Below are 8757 nucleotides of genomic sequence, written 5' to 3' on the forward strand. Positions count from 1 at the left end.
TATATTGAATGATTAATTATTATGATTTTCTAATAATTGTTATAATTATTTTATTTTGTATATGTAAATCATATTTGTACAAGATTTTTAAACAACTTTAAATGTAATTACAATTACAATAATTATAATTTTATTTATAATTGTAATTATAATTATAATTACAATTTATAATTCCTAATCAATGTATTAATCTTATATTTTTAATCCAATGTTTTTGACATCTAGTTTTGCGATTTTTTTTAAACAACTGTGGTCACTCATTGCTTTCTAGGATTTTTATTTGTACAGTATATTGTTTTATTGGCAAAATAAAAATAAAATAAAATAATAATTTTAAAAAAATCTAGGCTTTGTATATCCAATTTGCAGTGATTTATTTTAATCCGACCTCGATTTATTTACGATTCATTTAATGTAATATTATTTGTTGGGTTGGTATGTATGCCAAACCTCCTCAAGTGTTGACCTAAATAACATTATAAACTACCTGGTTTTGCTTATTTACTTTTTAGGGATTAGCGACGTTGTTTCCCGGTCATATACGTTTCAGTATCCTACACGTCGGGTTAGGGTTAGCAACTGCATGACATAGACCTTCGCAAAAGTTGGCTTAAATATAGCGTTTTAATTTTATTAATTAATATCGTGATAAGATTTAGATTTGTTCATTTACTTCTTGAATATTTGCGACGTTGTTTTCTGGTGTTATTACCAAATAGATAGAGTTTACTTCATATGAATTGTGGTTTGTAATTGTTGATTTCAATTATTTATGGATTTTTAACTCCAGCATTCCCCGTATCGTTCTGCCTTGTGTTTCTTGTCCTGTTTTCCCCGTATTATTTTATTATACCTCATTGTATATTGAATGATTAATTATTATGATTTTCTAATAATTGTTATAATTATTTTATTTTGTATATGTAAATCATATTTGTACAAGATTTTTAAACAACTTTAAATGTAATTACAATTACAATAATTATAATTTTATTTATAATTGTAATCATAATTATAATCACAATTAATAATTCCTAATCAACGTATTAATCTTATATTTGTAATCCAATGTTTTTGAAATCTAGTTTTGCGATTTTTTTTTAAACAACTGTGGTCACTCATTGCCTTCTCGGATTTTTATTTGTACAGTATATTGTTTTATTGGCAAAATAAAGATAAAATAAAATAATAATTAAAAAAAATCTAGACTGTGTATATCCAATTTACAGTGATTAATTTTAATTTGACCTCGATTTATTTACGATTCATTTAATGTAATTTTATTTAAGAACGTTTACCTGTAGTATATTTAATGACATTTCCACAATGTTTTTAATTAGATTTAATTTTTTATAGATCAGTTTCCTTAACATATCAAAGTTGCTATATTCATCGTTAGGCCAATCAAAAACGTTGATAGACTGCAGAACATTGGAAAATTAAAACATTGAATGTTTGCTCTCAAAACCAGTGGCTGATTATACGGGCCCTCTCCCTGAATGGAAAAAAATTATATTCAAATTTTAAGTCATTTCCGTCTGACTAGTGGTGCCATAACTACAATTCTTCCTAAGGGGCCCAGGTAATATGGACCCTCCATCTCTGAAGGTCCCTACCTGGCCCCCCCTTTCATTTCATGGATTGCCACCGGAATAACTTTAATACTCAGTTCATATGGCATCTTTTAAAACGTGAAAATATCAAGAATGTCTGAGCGCAAGGGACTCCACCCACTTGACCTTAAAATCTCTCTATATATAATACCATGGAGGAATACACAGGCCTAAGGACTGCAGTACAGTAATAATTTTCTATCTTTGAACATATTAAAATAAGCAAATAGGCCTAACAACATTTGAGCCAGATATCTTTGCTATCGTCTAAATGTGGTATCCTCCATATTATATCATTTATTCGTCGTTAAAAACATTTAGAATAACAATGCACATCTAAAAACCTGTCTCTTATACACATCTAGATGTGGATAAGAGACAGTATATATATATACATATATATATATATGCCTACACGTCGTAGACTATGACAGTTTTTTTTTGACACTGCATGACAAACCTCACCAATGTTGGCCTAAATAACATATTAATAAACGACCTTGTTCTGCTTATTTACTTTTTTAGGATTAGCGACGTTGTTTTCTGGTCATATCAATATACACATCGTAGGCTAGGACAGTTTTATTATCAAACCAAACACGTCAGGTTTAGTACTTCATATCTCTTTCCTTGGTCAGCAACCATTCATAGACCTCTGCAAAGTTGGCCTAAATAACGTTATAATCGGCCCGTTTTGCTTATTTACTTTTTGAGGATTAGCGACGTTGTTTCCCGGTCATTTTAGTATCCAACACGTCGGGTTTACATCATATCTCCTTTCGTGGGTCAGCAACTGCTTGATTCTTCACAATTTGGCCTTTAATATTTGAACGGCCTAGATTTGTTAACTGACTTGTTTAAAAGTTGTGATTTTGTATTCTCGTCTTACACATTAGGCCCTATTTATATATAAACGACCTAGTTTCGTTTATTTACTGTATTATTTAAAGGATTTCGATGTTGTTTCTCGGTTTGTCGTAGACGAGGGGAGTTTTATAATCCAAAATAGGTCGGGTTTCTTCAATACACTTTCTGCTTCATAAAAACACATTTTATAAGAAAGCCGAGGCTGAAATGACTTTAAAGTAAACAAAATAAGAACAAATTGAGGCTGAGTTATGTCAGAGTTTTATTTGTAAAAAAAAAAAAATGAAACGAAAAACAGAACGAAAAACAAAAACAAGAAAAATTAACCAACCAATTTTGGTCTTATTACAAGTATGCGCAGCCGTGGAGTTTCTCTATAATACTGTACAGAAGCAAGAACTTTTGTATCTTAGAAGTTTTAGTAATTCATCTTGTAAAAAAATATCTCCTTTCTTTTGTTTTGTTTTTTTAATCGATCAACTATTAACATATTTTAATATCTAATCCAAACGACCTAGTTTTCCTTATTTACTTTATTATGAGAATTAGCAACGTTGTTTCCGGTGTCAACCACGTCGTATACACTAGAGGCTACTAGATCAGGCTGGACTAATGTAAATACTGTATTGCCTAAATTTCAACAATGAGGGCGGGCTATAATATTTTGGATTTATATAGCCATGTGTTAAATTGAAGCTGTTCATGGTGCTGTTACGTCACCATATTGTGGGATGAGAGATGTGATACAAATCTTGAAACTGTTTAAATGACGTGAACCATTACAGAACTTTCCTTGTTTTTACAGGGAGGTATAAACCTCCCTGGTTTTACATTCAGTTCTTAGATTTCTTTCATACTAAGGTAAGCGTTGAGGGCCTTGGCTAGCTTAATCCAATTTGAACACTTGACAGGTGTGAGTAGTGGAACGGCCTTCGTTGGAATTGGATTTATGGGCTCACGTTAATTAGATTATCACTATGGTTACAGACAGGAAAAGTGGTCTGGGTAATGCGATGTAGTTTTTATTGCCTTCATAGACGTTAACTAGGTATTTCTACCATGATACCACGCTGTAAGTAGCTATTTTTATTTTCGGGTGGTAAGTAAAGGGGAAAATATTTTGGCGTAAATGGGGTAGAAGAGGAGATTGTTTTGAATTTTGAATACAGTATGTACTGCATAATTTCATTGTATTTTAAAAATTAAAATATCTTGTTGAATTTTTTTCTGAAAAAAAAAAGTTGTTAATCTAATGTGATCTAATCTTCGAATATTTCAATGTTTTATTTTTTTACTTTATTTTTTTTGTTTACTCAACATTTCAGATTCTTTGTTTTGACATATCAAGGTATTCTTAGAATTTTTTAATAGGAAGATCCAAAAGAATTCACATGGGCATGGTGGTTGATTTTTAGCCAAAATGACCCAATTGCTTATTTTTGTTTTTATCATTTTTATACATCATTGGTGAATGATGTTAGGCCATCTCATAGGCCTGAGATCTGTTTGATGTTAGTGTATTCATACTGTTTTTTTAGTAGGCTATCCGTACCTACAGTAACTAGTTCAAGTAACCCCTTGGGCCACCAACCCTTTATTCCAATGTCTCTGTTTCAGGTCTTTAGCATGTTTATATATAATGTATGTATCACCTAACTTTAATAGCGCTCTTAAAGACAATCTACCAATCTAAGTTGTCTTCTCTCCAAAGACTACTGTAGCCTTTTCTGTACTGTATTTTAGGCCTGCAAAGAATATTCATATTCATATGTGAATTATGAACAGAAGTTTCTTTTATTTTTTTGTGTGGAACTGTTTCAAAATATAGTGTTGAACAAATTTTTAGAGTTTTGTTGACGACACGCTAGTATTAGCTACTGTAAGCCCAATGATTTCCTGCAAATTCTAAGCTACTTCAATGCTTTTCATAGACAGATAAATTTTACTTTTGAATCATTTGAAAACAGTGACACAGTACACTTTCTGGATTTACAATTTAACAACAGTGTAGAAAGCATGAGTATATATCGTAAAAATACACATACAGGTCAATATGTCCATCATGATGGTGTACGGTAAGAATGGCCCCGGAAAAAATGGCCCCGGAAATAAAGGCCCGGTAAAAATGGCCCCATATGACAAGTAGGTAAAAATGGCCCCAATAATCAAATTCTGTATTAAAACTGATTTTCTTGATTCAATATATGCATTTTTTTATCTTAAATAATTTAGTTATTAAAAGGAATCTAACATCAAACAAATTGCCATTTACATTTTACTTTTTGCAAGAATTAACATTCAATGATAAAATATTCAAAGATATCCTCCTAATTTCACAAAAGAGTGGGTTCTTTTCCAAACAAATACATCCTGCCTAATATTGTGTGTTTAGATTAGATCTTTTGCTTCAACTTTGGAAATTGAGATCATTTTAGATATTATTTCTGTATAAACTAAATTTTTTTTTTCATATTACTGTTAACCTAATGGGTTTTGATAAATTTACTCTGCACTATGGAATTTCCAATAAAAAAAAGAAAATTAATTAAAAAGACCATAGATTAAAAATAAGTAAGGCGTAACATATTTTTAATCTATGTTAAAGCATAACTATTTTTACATAATGAAATTTAGTAAATCAAATTATTATTTGTGGCTTTTATTTATTAAATCAATTAAGAACATAATCTCAAAACAAAATTTAATGACAAGAAAGATGACGTTTCGGGTCCATCATGGAACCATTCTCAAGATCAAGTAAATTGAAAAAACTAAAAACAAAAATACCAAGCAGTGACTTAGCAGATTAACTAGATAAACAGTTTGGCTTTGACTGAATCAGTTTGTTTGTTAAGTGTAGGTTTCAGTTCTTTGATCCAAAGCATTTCTTTAATTAAGCAATCAAACTTGGATTTGCACTTAGATAAAACCTTGAAATAATTAACAGTTTCAGTAGCACTAATATAATGATCTTTTAAATGTTGTCCTATACTTAACTGCGCATAATCATTTCTTATTTAAAATAGAATTATTTAATCAATCAGTAACTTTTGTTTTTTTAAATGAAATAAATTATTTTCTTTAAAAAGATGCTACCCAAGGCGAGACTTTTTTTAAACCTTGTTTGACGAACTCGCTGACTATTGTACATTTTACTGTACTGTATATATGTATTCCTACTAAAAAGTTTCTAATACTAATTTAACAGCATCTTTTTTAACGCATGCAATGTTACTATTTTTTAAAAGTTGCTTTGTAAGTTACAGTATAAGAAAGTATAATACATACTCCAAGTATTGAAATACACGCCATCGTGTTGGGATTCAATATTTCGACATTAATTATGTCATCATTCCTGATGATGACATAATTAATGTCGAAATATTGAATCCCAACACGATGGCGTGTATTTCAATACTTGGAGTATGTATTATACTTTCTTATCTGAGATTAATCAGTGGACCTTTCGGTTTTAAGTTACAGTATTGTAACCATTTATTGCCAATATTATTATTATTATTATTATTATTATTGTCATTTCATAAAACAAATGAAATAACAAATAAACAAATTAAGGTTCCTGTAAAATAAGGTGTAACTGTAGTTTCTGATTACATAACTAATAAACAAACCAAAACTTTAATATAATGAAGGAACTCTGTATTTATTCCATAAAATAGATGATTATTCCCAAATAAACAAGAGATAAATAACACCTGGACTTTTAGACATGTTGTTTATATGGCATTTCAAAACAAAAGGCTTTTATTCATTGGCTACAGCATAGATTCTCAACCAATAAAAAATCTTTAAAAAAAAAAAAAATTGACCAATTGAATTGTACTTAGTTGTCACTTACTGTACACACAATCACAGTGTATTAGATTACAAAATTACATACATCCCAAACCACATCAGGACCCCCACCCCCTAATTTGACAGGTCGTCGGAATAAAAAAATATAAATGTGACATGCCTGTCACAGTCTTGAGAGTGTCATTTCTGGCCATCCAGAGGTTCCAATTCTTTAAAAAAAATAGATATTTAATACTTGGACTTGTTTTCAATATAAACATTTCGTGTTTTTTTCCATTTTAAAATGTTTGTGCTCGTTAGCAATTTAGATTTATTGTTGATGTTATCCATGACAGTAATAAGTACTGCGAAATGCTAGGCCTCTGAAAGTCCCCATAGTTGGTAGTCGCCACGTTATTGGAAATTTTTATTTCAAATTTCACGAAAATGGTTTATAACATTCCCTGCAAGTTCGTCGTTCAAAACTGGTGCCGAATCAATGTTTTAGAGCCTCCCATCAGAGCCATAAATAATAATAATAATATTAATAATTGACCGCAAATATAGTAATAATATTAATAATTTAAAAAAATACTTAGACCTACTCCCAGAGCTACTCATAGGAGCTAAAAACTAATTTATTTTAGTTCTCAAATATGTATATTCTTTATGTTGATTTATTAATTAAATTTTCACTACAGGGTATTTTACAGCATTTATTTATTTATTTATTATTAATTTTTTTTTCTTGAATTTTATAATTGAGGGCCATTTTTTATTTCTTGATTCAATTCTTGCTTATACAGTATTTAAATATTTTAAGATTAAAAAAAAATATATCATTTCTATTACCGAATTTTTCATTGGGGCCATTTTTACCTACCTGTCTTATGGGGCCATTTTTACCGGGGCCATTTTTTCCGGGGCCATTTTTTCCGGGACCATATTTTCTGGGGCCATTTTTTCCGGGGGCCATTCTTACCTACATTCGCTGATTTACACCGTTTAGTTAGACAGGCATTTCCCGAGTATTGTGTTGCACAAGGAGGAGAAACTTTTCTGAGATTTCTTGCAGGCATACAACCGGCCTTGCAGCTGAAATGTCATGAATGGTGCAACAATGTTAGAGGCCGCTGTTAAGATTGCCCAACAGGTGGAAAGTGCAAATGAAGCTCACCAATTGTCGCTCACAACTGATTCCAATTTCCCTTCCCACCCCCATCAGCTGGATGGTGCGAATTCCCTAACTAGTCAAATGGAAGGTTTGCGCGTTAAATCTAATAGTAATGTCGATGCATTAGTGACAGCGAATGATGTCATAAAATCGGAAGTATCGGATTTGAAATCCATTTTAGTGGATTTAACAAATGTGGTTTCTACCTTACAGAGCACACTGGATAGGGATACCGGGGGTGAACGTGGGAGGCCCTGTACCAGGGATGCAACCCCTGACAGGTACCTACTGTAATGTTGATTATTATCGGAACCATTCCTCCTCTTGGCATAGGGACAGGACACCCGAATATCGGCTGGGTAGATATGATCGCTCGGACTCCCGTAACCGAGATAGGACGCCCGAATATCCGCAGGGTAGATATGAGCATGCCGACACACATTACAGACAAAACATTCCATACCGCAGGGCATACAAAGGTAGTCCCAAACGGATTACATTTATCACCAAATATTCTAGTTCGGGAAACTAAAGTCAGCTGGAAATGTGGGTCAATATTCGGCATATGCAAGTGGAAACACTAGCATGGTGGTTGATTTTTAGCCAAAATGACCCAATTGCTTATTTTTGTTTTTATCATTTTTATACATCATTGGTGGATGATGTTAGGCCATCTCATAGGCCTGAGGTCTGTTTGATGTTAGTGTATTCATACTGTTTTTTTAGTAGGCTATCCGTACCTACAGTAACTAGTTCAAGTAACCCCTTGGGTCACCAACCCTTTATTCCAATGTCTCTGTTTCAGGTCTTTAGCATGTTTATATAATGTATTATCATCTAACTTTATTAGCGCTAAAGACAATCTACCAATCTAAGTTGGCTTCTCTCCAAAGACTACTGTACCTTTTCTGTACTGTATTTTAGGCCTGCAAAGAATATTCATATTCATAATGTGAATTATGAACAGAAGTTTCTTTTATTTTTTTGTATGGAACTGTTTAAAAATATAGTGTTGAACAAATAAATAACACAGAATTATTTGGAATTTAGAAATGTAATTTGGGATTGAATCTTATTCGGACATGTATAGACCACATCAAGTTTACTCCCTACCAGTGGTCAATTAGTAAGGTATATCTTTAACTAACACCATGTGCATAACATTCATTTACAGTTTTCAATTACAAATTGAACACACCACTAAAGAATCCTTGGTTGAATGTTTTTTTATGTGTATCTTTCATTGTGTTTGCTTATGATCATGACAGTTTACAGGAAGCAACGCATTTGATTATAATACATATTTTA

This window comes from Anneissia japonica, unplaced genomic scaffold (genome assembly GCF_011630105.1).
Source record: "Anneissia japonica isolate Jap-2015-1 unplaced genomic scaffold, ASM1163010v1 scaffold170_len151065_cov129, whole genome shotgun sequence".
In the NCBI taxonomy this organism is placed as follows: domain Eukaryota; kingdom Metazoa; phylum Echinodermata; class Crinoidea; order Comatulida; family Comatulidae; genus Anneissia; species Anneissia japonica.